Source organism: Choloepus didactylus, chromosome 13 (genome assembly GCF_015220235.1).
Source record: "Choloepus didactylus isolate mChoDid1 chromosome 13, mChoDid1.pri, whole genome shotgun sequence".
Taxonomy (NCBI): Eukaryota; Metazoa; Chordata; class Mammalia; order Pilosa; family Megalonychidae; genus Choloepus; species Choloepus didactylus.
The window spans coordinates 2273567-2295610 of NC_051319.1; the positions used below are offsets into that span (position 1 = coordinate 2273567).

Here is a 22044-nt window from a genome sequence, read left to right on the forward strand (position 1 = left end):
GGGCTCTTTTTTTTTAAAAAAAAAAACAGTTGCTGTATGCGTTAATACTGACACTCATATCTGTTGAGCTCTAGTTCTGAGTTTTGGGTGTCACACAGATACCCAAAGTTCCAGGAATTGATCAGGTTATACACAAAGGGATCAGCATCTCAGAATCTGGAGATCAGCTAGTTGGTTTTTGTTCAGGATGTGGTTGCAGTTAGATGGTTGCTTCCCCTTTCTTATTCGCTGTATGGTGGTTGATGCTGCCTGTTGGCCAGAGCAGTCAACCAAAGCACTTATGCATATCCTCTGTATATTGCTTGAGTTTCCTTACAGCATGTGGCTCAGTTCATGGGGCAGGTAACCTAGGAAAGAAATTTAAGTGGAAGCTGTAACATCCTGTTTAGCCTAAACTCAAAAGTCATGTAGTGTCATTTCTGCAAGTATTCGTTTTTAAGATGCAAGACCAGCCCTTATTCATGTGAAAGGGGAAAGGAATTTACGTCTTGAGGGGAAGAATATTAAATAATTTGTGGAAATATTTTAAAACTACCACAGACGTCATCTTACAAAGCAGTGGAATCTAGTTACATAAGGATTAAGTTTATAATGAGTATATATGAAAGGTTGCATGATGGAGATCATCATAAAGTTTCTCAACAGGAACTGGTATTTTATGCACATTCTGGAAAAGGTTACTATTTCTTCCACTGAATACCAAATACAGTATATTTGGTTTGTATTCAGTGCCTGTGTTGTATGAAAAATAATTTTTCTTTGAACTTTACAGTAGCATTTAGCAAGGTGAGATTATCAGACTGTGAGAAGCTTTGTGGAAAAGAAAATTCACACTTCTTTGTCATTCATTTCAAGATTTACATTTACTGAGTGGAGAAGAAGGGATACAGAATCATCTGCAGTTTTCCTTCTATTTTTAAATGTAATTTAATTTTATTTTTGACAAAGGATACATAAAGCAAATAAATACACGAATGGTATGATTCCATTTTTTTCCCACAGATCTTTGTTTCAAATAAATTCATGAATGAGAGATATCTCCTCCCTTTTATACTAAAAGTAATAAAATACAGTTTTTCCTTACTGGCGGTGATAGACATATTACTCAACCTAAAAAGCTAACATTAGAATAATCTCTCCAGGAAATTCATGCTCACTCCATCCCTTTAAAAGGAACAAGTTTTCTCAATAGCTGTCAGTAGTATCATAAAACTCTTATGTAGCCTTAACAGAAGTGTAGAAAACTAACATTTATTCCATTCACATTATGTATATTAGTCTTTATGTTAGACATACGAGTATTCTCAGAACAAATGTAGGCATGCCCATTTTTTTTTTTTTTTCACATAAAGAAACGGGTTTAAGAGGTAACTTGCTCAGTATTGCAGAATGGTCAGTACTTATTCAAATCTAGAGCAGTATTATTTCTGAAGCCACTCTTTTCAGTTGAACTGTATTGTTCCTTGCATTTTCAGTGATTCATTGGTAGACTTTCAGTTACCTGGCGTTTACTTCTATTAAAAGCACAGTGTCAACAATGTGGAATATGCAGGCTTTAAGAAGTTGTGTTGACACATCTTCATTCTGTGTCACTTGCAACCCATCCCTCCCCCAGCTATATCCCAGACTCACACAAAAACAAATGAATGCCACATACAAACATAGCTTTTCAGGAGCAGTCATTTCAGATACTTCATATATCTCACGTTTTTCAGCTGTACTTATTTCAAAGTAGTCTTGTATTATTTTTCAAAAATGAAATTTAGTTGTTTCATCATTTTTATTTAGAGAAGCACTGTATAAAGATTTTTCCTTTGGTATTAAGCATGATAAACTTCAGATGTTCCTTTTGTAAAGCCTGGGTTCTCACATATTGAGTGACTTCACTTTTGTTTTCTTGCTCCAAAGTAATTGAATCATCAACAGAAGAGAACATCTACATCAGATTACATAATCTAATACAGTATGAAAACTGCACTGTTATAATGAAGATATTAATGATTTTTCTTTATTCAGCCAGCCAGTGGGGGATGTGGTATAAAGAAACAGTAGTTAGAAGAACTGGAATCTAATCTGAACTCTGTTACTTAGTTGTTGTGTAATCTTGGAAAAGTTAACTTGCTGTGCTGACTTCGTTAACTTTTCTGTAAACTGTAGGTACGACTGGCCACAGGGAGGTTGTAAGGGTTTGGTATATGAAGCTGTCTGGCGGTGGAGCAAGTTGCTACACATGTGAGTGAATTGGTACCCATGCGTCATAGGAATGCAGCCTGAGTCACAACAAGATTTTTAGTAGGTGACCACTTTGTTACTTACACATCACAAGGGTCCGAAAGAGCAGGGGAAGAGATCCCATCGTGACTAGTCTTCTGGGGAGGCCAACTGCATAGGTCAGGTTGGTAGATGGCAGCTTTGCACCCCCCCATTTTGTATCCAAATTTGCCAATTTGTGTCTTTTGATTGGAGAGTTTAATTCATTAACATTCAGTGTTATTACTGTAAAGGCAGGACTTCAGCCATTTTATTCTTTCACTTTAATTTGTCAGATTATTATTTGTTTCCTTTTTTATCCTTTCAGTTACCCTTTCTAATAATACCCTTCCTTTATTTACCTTCTTTGAGGCCTCTCGCTCTTTCTTTTGGGCTGGCAGAACTCCCTTTAGTAGTTCTTACAAGGCCAGTTTCTTGTTAACAGACTCTCTTAGCTTCTGTTTATCTGTGAATATTTTAAACTCTCCCTCATTTTTGAAAGACAACTTTGCTGGATAGAGATTTCTTAACTGGCAATTTTTCTCTTTCAGTATCTGAAATATATTGTACTACTGCCTTCTCTCCTCCATGGTGTCTGATGAGAAATCAGTATTCAGTCTTATTTGGCTTCCCTTGTATGTGGTGAATTTGCTTTTCTCCTGCTGCTTTCAGAATTTTCTCCTCCTCTGGCATTTGAAACTCTGATTACTACGTGTCTTGGAATGGCTGTTTGGATTTATTCTGTCTGAAGTACTTTGGTCTTCTTCAATTTGCATATTTATGTCTATTGGACTTCTTGGATTTGCATGTTAGGTCTGTTCAAGTTTGGTTGATCTGCCTTCTAGCTCACTGATTCTTTCTTCTGCATCTTCAAATCTGCTGTTGTGTGTCTCCAGTATATTTTTAATTTCATCTAGTATCTTTTATTTCCATAATGTTTATTTTTCTATGTATTCTTTCAAAGTCTTCCTTATGTTCTTCTAGTGTCTTCTTAATATCCCTTATCTCTTTGTACACATTTTCCTTCATTTCTTTGAATTGATTAGGTGACTTGTTTGAACATCTTTTGATTAGTTGTTCCAGATTCTGTGTCTCCTCTGACTTTCTGATTTCTTCCTTTGGGCTATTTCTGCTTGTGTTTTCATATGCCTTTTGATTTTTTGCTGATATCTGGTCATCTAATTATCTCGATGGGTCTATTCTGAATGTTGGTTTTTCTCTGTTGTCTAGGATTTAGTTGTTGCCTGCATTTGTATTAGGGCACTGCTTTGACAGTTGTGTCACCAGTATTTCTCAGCCAAAACAGGGCCTGTTTCCCATGCAAGGAGTGTAGACCAGTTCCATTGGTCTGGGATAGATTCTGAAGAGGCTCTGAAAAGCCCTGCTCTCCTCCCCTGCACTTTGCAGCCTGCCCAGCAGATGGTGCTCTTCTGTTACTTAATCATCCTGAGAAGTGGTTTACTTCCTGGAGCCCAGCAGCTTCTGACTGGGCAGGGGCTGAAACTTGTGTTCTCACCTCATCAGTCAAAATCTGGCTCAATTTTGGGGTATGTGTCCTTCAGTACTTGGACTGGAGAATTCCCACTGCTGTCCCGGTCTGCAGCTGTCCCCCAAGCAAGGATCAGGTTGCCTGCTGCTGTTTCCCTCAAAGATGGGAAAATGTCCACATTTTCTCAGACTCTTCGTCCTTCACTGACCTGGACCTTGAAATATCCCTGTCCTCTGGGTTCCCATACAGTTGATTTGGACCATTTCTTCCTGCCTACTTGCTGCTTTTGTGGACAGTTATGCCATTCTCTCTCTAATCCTCTATTTGGAGGTTCCTCCTTGGTGCCGTTTTTATATTTCGCCCACCCCAGCGGCTTGAGTCCTGCCATGGGTCACTGTGGGTTTGGGTCTCTGTGTCTGGATATAGATGGGGATCTGTTTTACTGCTGTGAGAGATTTTATAGTCTGTGTCCCCACTGGGAGGTGGGAGGGGTCCTGGCCGCTGCACCTGGGTACTTCCTGAGCTGTGTGGGACTGAGTGAGAGGGAAGGAAGAGAACTGGCTGGTCTGGAATGGAGGTTTCCTACCTGATACTTTTCTCTTTCTTCGATTCAGTGTTTGTGGGATCCTTCTCCAGTCTTTACCTTCTTCCAGAGTTCTGAACAAGTGAGATTTGTCCTTTTTTTTTTGCAGAATCTCTAGGGAGAAGTTTTCAGTAGCTGTCTTATGTTGCCATATTCTTGTGTGCTTTTTTAGCTGTTTCTGTTTCTTCTTTGGAAAAATGTCTATTCATGTCTTTTGCCCATTTTAGAAACTGGGTTGTTTGTCTTTTTATTGTTGTAGAATTTCTTTATATATTCTGGATATCAAACCTGTATCAGATACATGGTTTCCAAGTATTTTCTCCTATTAACTATGCTGCCTTTTCACCTTCTTGACAAAGTCTTTTGAAGCACAAAAGTATTCAGTCTTGTGGAGGTCCCATTTATCTATTTTTCTCTTTCGCTGCTTGTGTTTTTGCTTTAAGGTCTAAGAAACCACTGCCTACCACAAGATCTTGAAGATGTTTCCCTACATTTTCTTCTGAGAATTTTATAGTACTGGCTCTTATATTTAGGTCTTTGATCCATTTTGAGTTAATTTTTGTATATGGCCAACACCTACTTTTAAATCAATCAATTCATGAAACCATTCTCTTTTGTGGAATACACATCACTACTGAAATAGTTTAAAGAAAAGTAATGTTTATCTTTAAGAAGTTAGTTTTGATTGTTGTCTTCTCCCCATACTTAGTGTGTCTTCAATAAGAAAATTCAGCAGTACACTTTTTTCACTGCTGTGGTCTTTATAAAGGTCTTGACTTAAAGTTTCAAATTAAAAAAAAAGTTTAAGGTACAAGGATAACTATGTATCTTTTACATTTATAATACTTTATTGTTTACTTGTAGTGAATTGTTTAAAATGGTTAATGCTTATTTAAATTTTTTACATGATAGCGTTTATGTAATGGTTTACAAAATTCATGGACTTACTTTTATCACTATGGGAATTAATTAAAACCTTGAATCTTTACTTTGGCTGTTCCCTGAGAGTCTGTCCCCTGCCTGTCCAGAAGGTTCTGAGAGGAAATGGTTCTTCCCTGTAGCGTTTGCTGCCGTGTTGATCTGTGGGTGACATGGGTCGAGATTGTCCTCGAGCCCCTGGATGACCCAGTGTCACAGGACGTTCCCATGCTGCCCTGGGCCACATTGTAGCTGCTCTGGGACCCTGTCTGTAGGTGTCTGGTGGCTCAGCTGCTTGGAGTTAGAGGTTTCCATGGCTGTGAGTAGGGAGTGCCATGCAGGCCAGTTAGACTTCCAGCCTTTTGATCTCCTTATAGTCTGGTCTTTATATGACTTAACTGCAGTCATCCAAGGTCTCAGACATCAAGCCCTTTGAACCTTCTTCTTGCTGGGCCAATGTGTTTTCCTCTGACATCTTTAACTAGCCAGTGTCCTCAAAAAGTGCCCTTACCAACTTTCCATAGCTCTTGGCCTTGATCAGCTCATCACCCAACTGCTGTGCTGCCTGGTCCCACCTCAGCTGCAGGGCCTCCAGCAGGGTTGGGTACACTACAAAGTGTGGAGGTGGCAGACCAGAGGGGTCTTGAGCATCAGCGCCTAGTCACAGATGTTCCCTGTTGCTTTTTCTGCGTGCGAGGTCCACCTGGGGGGGGGGGAGACTTTGGTGGGCAGTGGGTGCATGGGTCCCTTGCACTGCAGGCCTCCTGGGGCCTCACCTTGGTCTGTCTGCTCTTGGATCCACATGAGTCACCCTCCCACATCCACATGCCCCTGAATGTGTTGTTGATGATGTCCCACTATGCTAGATGCTGAGGATCCCACTGTAGGCATTCCAGCAAAAGGTCTGCTCATTCTGCCTCATGTTATAGAAAGGGCAGAACTCTTACTTGTACCTGGAGACACAGCAGGGTCAGGGGGGCACGGCTCCCCATCAGCTCCACACCACTCCCCTCATTCACATTGACTCCACCAGACTGGATCACTTGCTGGAAAGTCTGGAGAGATGCGCTGGCCCAGAGATGGGTGAAGGACCCCTCTTGGGCTGTAGGTGACTGGTCCAGGGCAGAAATGTGTTGTTCAGCTTGAACATGTTTTGCCTCTCCACCACCTTCATCTTTGGGGTACCTGCAGGCTTGGACCCATTCATTGTGAGCCTGAGGACCCTGCTGTATCTTTTTTTTTTTTTTTTTTTTTAATCTTCATTTTATTGAGATATATTCACATACCACGCAGTCATACAAAACAAATCGTACTTTCGATTGTTTACAGTACCATTACATAGTTGTACATTCATGACCTAAATCAATCCCTGACACCTTCATTAGCACACACACAAAAATAACAAGAATAATAATTAGAGTGAAAAAGAGCAATTGAAGTAAAAAAGAACACTGGGTACCTTTGTCTGTTTGTTTGTTTCCTTCCCCTATTTTTCTACTCATCCATCCATAAACTAGACAAAGTGGAGTGTGGTCCTTATGGCTTTCCCAATCCCATTGTCACCCCTCATAAGCTACATTTTTATACAACTGTCTTCGAGATTCATGGGTTCTGGGTTGTAGTTTGATAGTTTCAGGTATCCACCACCAGCTACCCCAATTCTTTGGAACCTAAAAAGGGTTGTCTAAAGTGTGCGTAAGAGTGCCCACCAGAGTGACCTCTCGGCTCCTTTTGGAATCTCTGCCACTGAAGCTTATTTCATTTCCTTTCACATCCCCCTTTTGGTCAAGAAGATGTTCTCCGTCCCACGATGCCAGGTCTACATTCCTCCCCGGGAGTCATATTCCACGTTGCCAGGGAGATTCACTCCCCTGGGTGTCTGATCCCACGTAGGGGGGAAGGCAATGATTTCACCTTTCAAGTTGGCTTAGCCAGAGAGAGAGGGCCACATCTGAGCAACAAAGAGGCATTTGGGAGGAGGCTCTTAGGCACAACCATAGGGAGGCCTAGCCTCTCCTTTGCAGCAACCGTCTTCCCAAGGGTAAAACTTATGGTAGAGGGCTCAACCCATCAAACCACCAGTCCCCTATGTCTGTGGTCATGTTAGCAACCATCAAGGTGGGGTAGGCAAATACCCCTGCATTCTCCACAGGCTCCTCAAGGGGGCACTACATCTTTTTTTTTCCTTGTTTTTCTTTCTTTTTTTTTTTTTTTAACTTTCCCTTCTTTTTTAAATCAACTGTATGAAAAAAAAGTTAAAAAGAAAGCAAACATACAATAAAAGAACATTTCAAAGAGACCATAACAAGGGAGTAAGAAAAAGACAACTAACCTAAGATAACTGCTTAACTTCCGACATGTTCCTACTTTACCCCAAGAAAGTTACCTAATATAGCAACATTTCTGTGAACTTGTTCCTACTATATCCATCAGAAATTAACAGACCATAGTCATTCCTTGGCATCCCCAGAACGTTAAATAGCTTATCTGTTCTTCTTGGATTATTGTTCCCCCTTCCTTAATTGCTCTCTACTGCTAGTTCCCCTACATTCTACATTATAAACCATTTGTTTTACATTTTTCAAAGTTCACATTAGTGGTAGCATAGAATATTTCTCTTTTTGTGCCTGGCTTATTTCGCTCAGCATTATGTCTTCAAGGTTCATCCATGTTGTCATATGTTTCACGAGATCGTTCCTTCTTACTGCCGCGTAGTATTCCATCGTGTGTATATACCACATTTTATTTATCCACTCATCTGTTGAAGGACATTTGGGTTGTTTCCCTCTCTTGGCAATTGTGAATAATGCTGCTATGAACATTGGCGTGCAGATATCTGTTCGTGTCACTGCTTTCCGATCTTCCGGGTATATACCGAGAAGTGCAATCGCTGGATCGAATGGTAACTCTATATCTAGTTTTCTAAGGAACTGCCAGACTGACTTCCAGAGTGGCTGAACCATTATACAGTCCCACCAACAATGAATAAGAGTTCCAATTTCTCCACATCCCCTCCAGCATTTGTAGTTTCCTGTTTGTTTAATGGCAGCCATTCTAACCGGTGTTAGATGGTATCTCCTTGTGGTCTTAATTTTCATCTCTCTAATAGCTAGTGAAGCTGAACATTTTTTCATGTGTTTCTTGGCCATTTGTATTTCCTCTTCAGAGAACTGTCTTTTCATATCTTTTGCCCATTTTACAATTGGGCTGTCTGTACAATTGTCATTGAGTTGTAGGATTTCTTTATATATGCAAGATATCAGTCTTTTGTCAGATACATGGTTCCCAAAAATTTTCTCCCATTGAGTTGGCTGCCTCTTTACCTTTTTGAGAAATTCCTTTGAGGTGCAGAAACTTCTAAACTTGAGGAGTTCCCATTTATCTATTTTCTCTTTTGTTGCTTGTGCTTTGGGTGTAAAGTCTAGGAAGTGGCCGCCTAATACAAGGTCTTGAAGATGTTTTCCTACATTATCTTCTAGGAGTTTTATGGTACTTTCTTTTATATTGAGATCTTTGGTCCATTTTGAGTTAATTTTTGTGTAGGGGGTGAGGTAGGGGTCCTCTTTCATTCTTTTGGATATGGATATCCAACTCTCCCAGCCCCATTTGTTGAAAAGACCATTATGGCTCAGTTCAGTGACTTTGGGGGCCTTATCAAAGATCAGTCGGCCATAGATCTGAGGGTCTATCTCTGAATTCTCAATTCGATTCCATTGATCCATATGTCTATCTTTGTGCCAGTACCACACTGTTTTGGCGACTGTGGCTTTATAATAAGCTTCAAAGTCAGGGAGTGTAAGTCCTCCCACTTCGATTTTCTTTTTTAGAGTGTCTTTAGCAATTCGAGGCATCTTCCCTTTCCAAATAAATTTGATAACTAGCTTTTCCTAGTCTGCAAAGTAGGTTGTTGGAATTTTGATTGGGATTACATTGAATCTGTAGATGAGTTTGGGTAGAATTGACATCTTAATGACATTTAGCCTTCCTATCCATGAACATGGAATATTTTTCCATCTTTTAAGGTCCCCTCCTATTTCTTTTAGTAGAGTTATGTAGTTTTCTTTGTATAGGTCTTTTACATCTTTGGTTAAGTTTATTCCTAGGTACTTGATTTTTTTAGTTGCTATTGAAAATGGTATCTTTTTCTTGAGTGTCTCTTCAGTTTGTTCATTTCTAGCATATAGAAACATTAACTGACTTATGTGCATTAATCTTGTATCCCGCTACTTTGCTAAATTTGTTTATTAGCTCTAGTAGCTGTATCGTCGATTTCTCAGGGTTTTCCAGATATAAGATCATATCATCTGCAAACAATGACAGTTTTACTTCTTCTTTTCCAATTTGGATGCCTTTTATTTCTTTGTCTTGCCGGATTGCCCTGGCTAGCACTTCCAGCACAATGTTGAATAACAGTGGTGACAGCGGGCATCCTTGTCTTGTTCCTGATCTTAGAGGGAAGGCTTTCAGTCTCTCACCATTGAGTACTATGCTGGCTGTGGGTTTTTCATATATGCTCTTTATCATGTTGAGGAAGTTTCCTTCAATTCCTACCTTTTGAAGTGTTTTTATCAAAAACGGATGTTGGATTTTGTTAAATGCTTTTTCAGCGTCTATTGAGATGATCATTTGATTTTTCCCTTTCGAATTTTTAATATGTTGTGATACATTGATTTTCTTATGTGGAACCATCCTTGCATGCCTGGAATGAACCCCACTTGGTCATGGTGTATGATTTTTTTAATGTGTCTTTGGATTCGATTTGCAAGTATTTTGTTGAGGATTTTTGCATCTATATTCATTAGGGAGATTGGCCGGTAGTTTTCGTTTTTTGTAGCATCTTTGCCTGGTTTTGGTATTAGATTGATGTTAGCTTCATAAAATGAGTTAGGTAGTGTTCCATTTTCTTCAATGTTTTGAAAGAGTTTGAGTAAGATTGGTGTCAGTTCTTTCTGGAAAGTTTGGTAGAATTCCCCTGTGAAGCCATCTGGCCCTGGGCATTTATTTGTGGGAAGATTTTTGATGACTGATTGGATCTCTTTGATTGTGATGGGTTGATTGAGGTCTTCTATTTCTTCTCTGGTCAGTCTAGGTTGTTCATATGTTTCCATGAAATTGTCCATTTCTTCTACATTATCCAGTTTGTTGCCATACAGTTGGTCATAATATCCTCTTATAATTTTTTTAATTTCTTCAGGATCTGCAGTTATGTCACCTTTTTCATTCATTATTTTGTTTATATGGGTCTTCTCTCTTTTTGATTTTGTCAGTCTAGCTAGGGGCTTGTCAATCTTGTTGATCTTCTCAAAGAACCAAGTTTTGGTGATATTTATCCTCTCTATTGTTTTTTTGTTCTCTATGTCATTTATTTCTGCTTTAATTCTTGTTATTTCTTTTCTTGTACTTGGTTTAGGATTGGTTTGCTGTTCATTTTCTAGCTTCTTCAGTTGATCCATTAGTTCTTTGATTTTGGCTCTTTCTTCCTTTTTAATATATGCGTTTAGTGCTATAAATTTCCCCCTCAGCACTGCTTTTGCTGCATCCCATAGATGTTGGTATGTTGTGTCCTCATTTTCATTCGTCTCTATATATTTAGCAATTTCTCTTGCTATTTCTTCTTTAACCCACTGATTGTTTAGGAGTGTGTTGTTTAACCTCCAGGTATTTGTGAATTTTCTAAGTCTCTGATGGTTATTGACTTCTAATTGTATTCCATTGTGGTCAGAGAATGTGCTTTGAATAATTTCAATCTTTTTAAATTTATTGAGGCTTGTTTTATGTCCCAGCGTATGATCTATTCTGGAGAAAGTTCCGTGAGCACTAGAAAAGTATATGTATCCTGGTGATTTGGGATGTAATGTCCTGTATATGTCTGTTAAATCTAATTCATTTATCAGATTGTTTAGGTTTTCAATTTCCTTATTGGTCTTCTGTCTGGTTGATCTATCTATAGGAGAGAGTGATGTGTTGAAGTCTCCCACAATTATTGTGGAAACATCAATTGCTTCCTTTAGTTTTGCCAGTGTTTCTCTCATGTATTTTGTGGCACCTTGATTGTGTGCATAGACATTTACGATTGTTATTTCTTCTTGTTGAATTGCCCCTTTTATTAGTATGTAGTGGCCTTCTTTGTCTCTCAAAACATCCCTGCATTTAAAGTCTATTTTATCTGAGATTAATATTGCTACACCTGCTTTCTTTTGGCTGTAGCTTGCATGAAATATTTTTTTCCATCCTTTCACTTTCAGTTTCTTTGTGTCCCTGTGTCTAAGATGAGTCTCTTGTATGCAACATATTGATGGTTCATTTTTTTTGATCCATTCTGCGAATCTATATCTTTTAATTGGGGAGTTTAATCCATTTACATTCAACGTTATAACCGTGAAGGCATTTCTTGAATCAGCCATCTTATCCTTTGGTTTATGTTTGTCATATTTTTCCCCTCTGTCTATTAATATCCTTTGTTGTACCCATACCGAATCTGTTTAGTACTGAACCTTTCTCCAAGTCTCTCTGTCCTTTCTTTGTTTCTCTGTCTGTAGGGCTCCCTTGAGTATCTCTAGTAGGGCAGGTCTCTTGTTAGCAAATTCTCTCAGCATTTGTTTGTCTGTGAAAAATTTAAGCTCTCCCTCAAATTTGAAGGAGAGCTTTGCTGGATAAAGTATTCTTGGCTGGATATGAACATTTGTTGTAAAAATGGAAATATCTTTATCTCCAATTTGGCTGTAATCTTGTTGATAAGAGGAATGAACTTGGGGAGGTCTTTTGCTTCACAGTCTTTGAGCATATGCTCTGAGGAAGACGGTATGTATGGAACAACTTCTTTCTCTAGGCATATAATCATGTGATGAAGGAAAGTACAAACTCCACTTCTGAGAATATTCTTTTGTAAGGGGTAATTGAGGGCTGGCAAGAATGTCTGTAAATAGCCCAGCTAAGCTTCGGAACAGCCACATTGTAAATTGATTACAGTTTGCTTGTTGCTGAAAGCATTGCTGGTTTGGCTGGAAAATCCAACATCATTGTTGAGGTAGTCTGTTAGAGATGCCTGCCTTTCTTCATCTTGTGCCAGCATCAGTTTTTCCAACAGAATTTTAATTTTCTCCATTAGTGGAGTCAGCAGACTCCTCATTAATGTTTGCTTCCTTTCTGTTTTGTGTTCACCATTAACAATCAGCACTCCCGCTGTCTGATAAAATAGCTGATCATTGCTGCTTAACAAGGACTGGTAACCATTCTCAGGTGGAGAAAGCTCTAATAAATCTTATATTCTATTCAGAATATCCTCATCGAGAGGATTTGTTTGTTCGTTGAGGGATTTGACAAATCTGGAAAACAGATAAGCGGTTCTGCTCTGTACTTTTTCACTAGAATGTTACAGACCTCTGTGATCCAAGAAAGCCATTAGTACACATAGAACGTGTTTAGGTTCAACAGTGCAAAACTTTTCATATCTAACAACAGTTTCAAAGAACTCCAGTCATGGATGTATGGTGATAGGAACTAATTTCTGACATCACAAAGTTCACATCATATCCTGCAAAGCACTAGCTTTTGAAACATCACCTAAGAAGTGAGCACCGTGAGATCCTTGAAGAACTTCCGCCAACATACACAGCAATTTTATTGCTATTTCATCTTCCATAAGTTGTGTGGTCTGCCAGTCTTGAAGTGTTGAACTAAAAGTTCTGCAAACAGAAGCCACCAGTAATTCTGGTAAGACTTGAGCAAGCTTGTCCAACAATGACTTCAGCTGTTTTGTATTGTGTAAACATGGCTTCTTCTTCATCCTCATTTTCAAAGTTTTAGTCTTCATTATGAGAACTTTTTTTCATGACAGCCAATATGATTACCCCTACATTACCTTTTTCTTATCCAAAAACACTATAAGCTGTTTCAAAATATGAAGATAATCATAACAAGTTTGTAGTGTCTCTTGAGCATTCTTGATATCTCCATTCTTAATTGATTTAGTCCAGGTAACTGTCAGTGACTGTTACACTCCATTTCCCAGTGTAGAAACTCTGGCCAGGAAGTCAACATCACGTTCCTGGTCAATGCTGAAAAACCCAACAGACTATAATACTTGACGTATTGATTCAAGTAGCTTCATTTTATCAACAGGGTCTATTCCTTAATTTACATTTTCAAATAAACAGTCACATGATCCTTCCTGTGGACTTTCTATTGTATATTACCTAGCAACATATTTATAAACCTGTCATTGGCTATAGGGGCTATTCAAGAGACATGAACCCCAACTATTTCAAGGCACTGACATGTCACTTCTGAGTTAGTATCTAGATTGTTTTGTAAAATTTGGTGCCATGAATCCACCAGATTTGGAATGTACTACTCCCTCATGGTATCTTTTATTAGGGTATTCCTACAGGCCTCCTCTGATGCGTACACTAATCATGATCCACCAACTCTGAGTCAGTAGCCATGAGGATTTGGAGGTACATATCCACAACCACTGGATTTAGGTCCACTGCTGAAAGAAAGTTAAAAAAAAATTCTTGGGCTATTAAGTGAGATATTCTATAACGAAAGAGCAAGGTGAAGGTGAAGAATTGGGCTGCTTTATTTCATATAAAAGTCTTCTCTATTTGGGGATTCAGCATCTGAATCTGAAGGCAAGATATGCGTCTCCCTAATTAGCTGTTGTTGAACGGTAGTTAGTTCTGAGTGTTTGTATTTAAACTTGATGTTCTCGTACTTGAAAGCAGAAAAACTTTATATGATCATCACCTTTGTCTAAAGTCTGAATTAGCATTTGTATTTAGCTAAAGAGTTTGTTCATCCATCCCTGCCGCCGCACTTGGAATTTTCTGATTACAATAGGCATGCTCTCTGATCCTACAGAAGACTCTGCAAATACCTTCCCTATCACTTCATCCCACCTCTCTGCCTACACTCCTGATGACTGGTCAGCAGAGTAGAGCGATGCTATGTGCAGGGAGTGGGTAGGTGGCCCTTGTCCTTGTTGCTTTTGTCCTCTGCCATAGCTGCCACACCAACTCCCACGACTAAGCTGGTTGGGGCTGTATGCCTCCTGCCACTTTGTGTCCCCTGGTACCTTGTTTTATGTGGCACAGGGCAGGCAGGCAAGCCAGTGGGTGGGTGAGGTTGGCACCCCAGTGAAGGGAAGAGTGTGAGGGCTGACTAACGCTGGTGCTGTTGCCACTGAGTGAGCATGTAGCATGCTCTCTCTGCCCGTGCTGCGCTGGCCAAGGCCAGCAGCCTTGCGGAGAGTGTGAATGGCTGCCCACAGGCCAGTGCCAGGCAAGTGTCGGAATTTTGTACACTCAAGGGTGAAGGGGCCCTGCCAGTGTGCAAAAAGCATTCATCAGGCTACTTTGTTCCCTGGCAAGCAGCTGGGGCTGGTTGAGATTTAACATCTGCCAGCAGAGATTTAACACAGGCTGCTTGCGGTGTCTTGTGAACTGGAAACATACTGAAAATGTGCATGCAAACAAGTAAAAATGGAAACATACTGAACACCTGCACACCAGCAAGAGGGGGAAAGGAGGGTGGTAGGCAAGGGCTGGGTGATAGCCGTTTGAGTGTGTCTGTGACCCTTCCCAACACTGGCATGCATTAGATGATGGATAGATTTTTGCAGAATGTCTTCCTTTGCTTTTAACTACTCATACTTATTTTAAGAACTTTAATATAAAATACTAGGTAACTGACATTTCTCCTATGTCTGTAAGTTACGGAATTGGCTAAATAATATTAGGATTGATTTTACTTCCACATTACTAATGGAAGGATCTATCTGAAACTCAATTTGGAATGTCATGCTTTTGCTTTTTTTTTTTTTTTTTTTAACACTTTTAAAAACTCCAGCTTACAGGGTAAAATCCACATTAATTAGCATGGCATTCACAGCTTTTAAATTCTGGTCCTCTGCTGACAATCCTAACCTCATCCCTATATAACTTAAAAATCCTTTCCCTACCCTCCTAATTTTATCTGCTAGCAGTGGTAATTACCTTTCTCCTGTATGTTTGGAACTATTTCACTCTTAAGTTCATATATGCTATTCTGTCCTATTGTTTTCTCTTCACATCAAACTATTTGGGCTCCTTTGTTCCAACTTTGTAACTTTGCATCTTCTGATTCCCTTACATAGCATGTTGCTTTCCTGTTGCACTTTCAGGACCCTCCTTGTCCTTGGCTTTTGCATGTTTGACTACACTGTATCTGGGTATTATTCTCCTTGAGTGTAATCCTGTTTGCCATGTGTTGGGCTTCTGAAATGTGTATATTTTTGTCCTTGGTTAAATTTGGGAAATTCTCTGCTATTGTTTCTTCCACTATTCCTTCTGCCTCCTTCTTTTTACTTCTTCTGGGACTCCCATAATACAGCTGTTTTCTTCATGGTATCCCACAGATCTCTTAGGCTCTTTTCATTTGCTTTCATTCCTTTTTCTTTCTGCTTCTCAGCCTGAATCATTTCAGTTGTCTCATTTTTTGAATCTACTGATTATTCTTTGAGTTCCAATCTGTGGTTGAAATTCTGTAGAGAATTTTTCATTTCGTTACTGTGGTCTTCAACTCCAATATTTCTGTTTGGTTCCTTTTAAAAATTTCTTTTTCTTTGTGAATCTCATATTGTTCATTCATTATTTCCTTCATATCCTTCAGTTCCTTCTCTCTTTTTTTTTCTCTTCTCTTTGTCTGGTGTGTCCAAGGTCTGATTTTCTTTGCTGATGGTTTTTGGATTTTTATCTTGTTCCTTTGGATACACCATCATTTCCTGTAATCTTTATTTGCCTTGTAATCTTTTGTTGTACACTGTACATTTTAATATTTTTTTTAACAGTGCAAATAGTACAATTTATTTAATTATGGTACTGTTTTTGGGCAGTTAAAGGTATTATGAAGAAAGCAGTGATCAAGGTCTCCATATCCAGCTTTTTTTCCAGGTATTGTTTTGTTTGGTTTTCCCCATTTAGGATGGATTCATAGAAATTATGAAATAGTAAGTTACATACAATAGATTTGGTTTTTTTTTTTTAATTAAATTCAGTTTTATTGAAATACATTCACACACCATACAATCATCCATGGTATACAATCCACTGTCCACAGTATGATAACATAGTTATGCGTTAATCACCACAATCTATCTCTGAACATTTTCCTTACATCAGAAAGAACCAGAACAAGAATAGAAAATAAAAGTGAAAAAAGAACACCCAAATCATCCCCCATCCCACATTTTTTTTTTTTAAATCTTCATTTTATTGAGATATATTCACATACCATGCAGTCATACAAAACAAATCGTACTTTCGATTGTTTACAGTACCATTACATAGTGGTACGTTCATCACCCAAATCAATCCCTGACACCTTCATTAGCACACACACAAAAATAACAAGAATAATAATTAGAGTGAAAAAGAGCAATTGAAGTAAAAAAGAACACTGGGTACCTTTGTCTGTTTGTTTCATTCCCCTATTTTTCTACTCATCCATCCATAAACTAGACAAAGTGGAGTGTGGTCCTTATGGCTTTCCCAATCCCATTGTCACCCCTCATAAGCTACATTTTTATACAACTGTCTTCGAGATTCATGGGTTCTGGGTTGTAGTTTGATAGTTTCAGGTATCCACCACCAGCTACCCCAATTCTTTAGAACCTAAAAAGGGTTGTCTAAAGTGTGCATAAGAGTGCCCACCAGAGTGACCTCTTGGCTCCTTTTGGAATCTCTGCCACTGAAGCTTATTTCATTTCCTTTCACCATCCCACATTTTAATATTTTAAAGTGTTAACTCTGGGATTTATTTCCTGAGCTGTCTGTTCCTTAAGTTCATATCCAGTTTTGTATTCAGCTAGTTATATGTCAAGAGATTTCCTTGAGTATCAGAAACTAACAAAAACCAACAAACCAGTGCAAAAGAGTATCTTTCAGTTTGCAAATCAGTTCTGTTTTGACTGGTGCTCTCCTTCTAAGTTTAGCCCTCCTATCAAGAAGATCAGTCAGAGGCAAAAGCATGGAGTCTTGTCTGTCTTATCTGAGCCATGTGTCTTGCCCTAAGTATGTGCTCATGGCCACACAATTCCCCCTTTTACAAGAATTTGAATGCCCCTTATATTCCCTAAGAAATAGACTTCCATATGCACTCTTTTATTGTTTAGTAGTAGTCCTTGGTATGGTTATTTAACCATTCAGCCATTGAAGGACATTTGTTTGTTTCCAGTTTTGGGCTATTACAAATAAACTCATCTCCCCTAGAGCCCTTTTCTTATATTCTAAGGGTAAGAAAACTCGTAAGATTCCTTTCCTCACCTTTCACTCTGGAAATGTTTGCTTACATTCTAGGTAGTCCCTTCCCTTTCCCAGAGAGTATTTGTTTACATTGTGGAGCAAGGGTCTCTGTCCTTTCTCTCCCACACCTCTGTCTGAAGGGGAGAGAATTGGTATATCTGCCATCTGCCTTACATATATAATCTTCAAATCTTATGATTTTGGCATTCCTCTGTGGTGCAAAGCTCCCTGTACATGCTGTTATACTTGGGCCTCATTGTGTCATCCCTTGGGGGATTAGGGAGTGGGAACTGTCACTGCAAAGATGATGTGTGAGTAAACAGTCTGTTCTTTGATCCAGAGATGTCATGTTTCTAGTCAGGGTGGATGAATGGATAGATTTTTTTTAAATGTTAACACTTTCACTGAATAGATGAGTTCATCAACAGAATGAACTTAGGCCACATGCTCTAACTCTGTACAGTCATTGCTGGTGTGTCATAGGTGCCTAATTAATATGAAGTAAATTAACTATGCTCTTAAAAGGTTTTCCACAGTGCTGATCCCCAGGCTTGGTTTAGTTTGACCATTTATATGCCCTTGCCCTTTGAGAAAGAGAAGCCTTACAGTAGAAACAAAAAAACCTGCGGTTGAAACCATGATTATTCTTACTGGTGCCATTACTGTTCAGCCTTCATTTTTCTCTCTTCCTATTACATATGGCATTTATTTCAAGCTGTGGTAATCTGTCCCTCCTTCTGCAAGAATGATTTAGCCTTATACAACACAGAGAAGGTTAGAGGTCAGTAAGCATGACGGCCATTAACTTACCTTCATTTACCACCAATCGTCTCCTTTCATCCATCCTTGTTTTTCCTACTTCTTTTTTCTCATAGCAATGGGTACTCTTATTGCATTCTTGTTTTAATCCCTCAATTTGAATGCTTCATGATGTTCCTCCTATTTTCAGGAGGTTGCTTGACCATTATCCATCTTTTCTGTAGTGTCTTCCATTACTTCTGCATTTTCAATATGTATTTTTTCATTGACACATCTTTTGAAGTTGAAAACATTCATAATTACCTAGTTTAAGTAAGTCTTTTCCTGACTCTTCAACTACTGTCCTGAGTCCTTTCCTTCACCATCAAACATCAGATATATCACATGCATTTCTTATTTCTACTTTCTTGTTTTCTTAGTTGACAGCTCCTCCTATTCTAGCAAATTCTGTTCTTTCTGAGGTAACTGATGCTTTTGCAGAGGAGAAAGATGGCATGTTAAAGCACATTTGATGTCTTTGAGTTCCATATGCACTTTACTCCTTTCATTGTTCAAAGTCATCTGCCTGTACCTAACTTTAAGTGGTAGAGGAGCATGTATTCTGATTTTATCCTAGGCATTACTATTTTATATTAAATTACTTTCTAACATAATAGAGGCATGATTTCTTCCTTTAGCTTAGTAGGAGAGACTAATTAATAAAATTTAAATAATATGTGCAGTGATAGAGGTGTACATGGGTAACGTGGGAGTACAGAGAAGAGAAACCTAATTCCAAATTGCTGGTTTAGAAAGGCTTCTGCTGGACTTACAGCCTTAGTTGTACGTTAAAGGAAGAGTAAGAAAAAATAAAGAATGAATGAAAGGTGGAATGCGCAATCGAGGCTACATGAAAACAATGTGAATTGAATTTGTTCATCGGTCATTTAGAAGGTAATTTCTTCGTGTAGTGAGGATTGTAGTCAGAGAGTAGTGGATTGAAGATTGAGAAGTGGGAAAAAGTACAAAGAATGACTTGAGTTTTTCCCTTTCAAGAAGTCTGAATTAAATGGGAAGAAAAAAAAGATATGGTATTACCTAAAGGGGAATGCAGGGTCAAGGGATTATTATTTTTTTAATGGCTTGTGGGAAATGTGATTGTGCAATCACATTTATATGTCAACAGAAGCAACATATAGATGACTTGGACAAGGACTTGAAAGCAATTTTCAGGATGGTATGTGAGGAATTGGTTATTTCAGGAGAAGAGTGGAAACTCTAAAGAAACCAAATTGAGATTCTAGAACTGTTTATCTTAAATAAAAGTAATTGCATAGACTTGATAGCAGTTCTACAGTAAGAAATAAAGACTGCCTGAATTCAAGACTAACTGTAAAGCTACAGTGATCAAGTTAATATGGTATTGGCAAAACAATAGACAAATAATAGATCAGTGGAACATAATAAAGAATCCAGAAATAGACCCATACAAATATAGTCAATTGATTTTTAACATAGGGACTATGGCAGTTAATTGGAGAAAGATTTGTCTTTTAACAAATGGTACTGGGACAATTGTAATCCACATCCCAAAAAATGAATCTAATTTCATATTTTTTAGGCTTATATAGTCTAACTGTAGTTATAAAAGCTTAGCTGTGCTGATATTGAAGAAACTCAGTTTTCTCTTGTATAGAATTAGGCTAATAGGGGTCATATTTGATGTTGATCTTCTATCTGTAAGTGTGGAACTTTGCCATTTCCTTAGTCTCCTTTCCTCATTTCTTGCTCTGTATTTGTTACATACTTTACACATTGAGTGCTTTTCTTGTTGTCCTTCAGAATTGCTCTTAAATATCATTTATAATTTTTTTATTACATAAGTTTTTGTTTTTAAACTTTACTCTTCCTACCTTCCCATTATTCTTTTTTGTATTATCCTTTTCAGCATTTACTATTCATATAGTTATTGGTCATGGTTTCATAATGCCCATAAAATACCTCAGAACTAAGAACAAATATAGAGACTAGCAAACACTATGATTGCTGTGATGAAACTAAAATGATCTTAAATAATTACTAAAATACTAATAATAACTTTGGGCATACCTGATAAACCTTTGCTCTGCGTTTAACTTCTGTACCCATTTAGAAAGATTAGTCTAATATAAATTTTCTTAAAATCTAGCCATTGTGATTTCCTTAGATCAATAAGGGAGTATAATATAGTAAATAGAACAAAAAACCTTTGTAGTTATTTCATTTTTCAGTTTTTATAGTAATCCTCAAACTGTATAGTTTAGTATAGTTTTTGCATAGTTTAGTCAAAATAATCCCCAGTGACAGGGGTGCGTAGAGAGGACTGAAGGATGGCGGTCTGGGTATATATGAAAAAAATTGACCATGTATTGATTATTTTTAAAACTATGTTTTGGACGTATAGGAACTATTATAAATTCTCTTTTGTATGTGTTTCAAAATTTCTGTAATAAAAAGTTTTTAAAAGTGGGAGAAAAACAAAAAAGATCATATAGGATTTTGTTCAAGGTAAGGACTCTAGAACGTTATACCTAATCTCTTAACTCAAAGTTTCTAGGGATAAGATGTTGTCATCTGCATTTTTGAAAAATATCCTAGGTGAATTTTATTCAGCTGGTCTTACCTGAGGTTTGTTTTGTTGTGTTTCCTCCTCATTAGCAACTTTTTATTGCCTGGATATTTTTGGTAGAGCACTTTATGAATGGTTGCCCAAATGCCGTTAAAAATTTTTTAATCTTGTACTTTACCAGATTATTTTCATCTGCCTGTACCTTCTGTTATTTCCCTTGATTCCTACTCTGCTTTGGCTACTGTTCTATTTTTCTGAACCTTAATAACAAAACTACTTGAGTTGTCTATATTTACTATCTCTAGCTCCTATTCTTTTTTTTTTTTTAAACTTTTAATTTCAAAATATGTTCAAACTTTAGGACAGTTAGAAAAATAATATAAGCACCATCTATCTATTTTTTTAACACTTGAGAGTAGGTTGTACATATCATGCTCTTTGAATACTTAATACTGCCATTTATATTTCCTAAAAAGGATTTTCACTCACGTAAATCACCTTAAGTACAGTTATCAAGTTCGAGAATTTTAACATTGATGTAAAGCCTCAAGTCTATATCCCAGTTTTTTCATATGTCTTAATAATGTCCCTTTGAGCCTTATCTCCTCCCTTGCTGTATCCCAACCAGGATCATGTTTTTAATTGTTATTGTCTACTTGCTCTTTTTCTTCTTTTTCCTTCCTTCCTTCCTTCCTTCCTTCCTTCCTCCCTCCCTCCCTCCCTCCCTCCTTCCCTCCCTTCCATACGTTGCCCATCTCAACCTCTCCAAAACCCAACATGCAATGGGATTAATCATATTCACAATATTGTTGAAGCTTCACCACCTTCCATTACTAAAACTTTCCAACCTGCCCAAATAGAAACTCTCATCCCATTTACATAAATTCTCCATTCCCTACCGGCCCCCTACCCTGGCAACCTGTACTCTTGATTTCTGTCTCTATGGGCTTGCATATTTTTTGTTATTTTCTTTGTGGTTACCATGGGCCTTAAATAGAGCATCCTCAATCTGTAACAGTCTTGTTTCGTTTTGATAGCAACTTAACTTCAATAGTATACACAACTTCAATAGTATACACAAACTATGTTCCTGTACCGCTCCGCCCTCCCTCTTCATGTATTTACTGTCACAAGTTACATGTTTATGCATTATGAGTACAAAACCACTGATTTATTA

General features: G+C 38.1%; 1 protein-coding gene and 1 pseudogene across 8 annotated transcripts in view; one reads left to right on the forward strand and one right to left on the reverse strand.

The window, feature by feature from the left end:
* ERBIN (erbb2 interacting protein) overlaps window positions 1-22044 on the forward strand; it is a 196204-nt gene that overhangs the window by 39551 nt on the left and 134609 nt on the right. The window lies entirely within an intron of this gene.
* LOC119508396 lies at window positions 6164-14044 on the reverse strand (annotated as a pseudogene).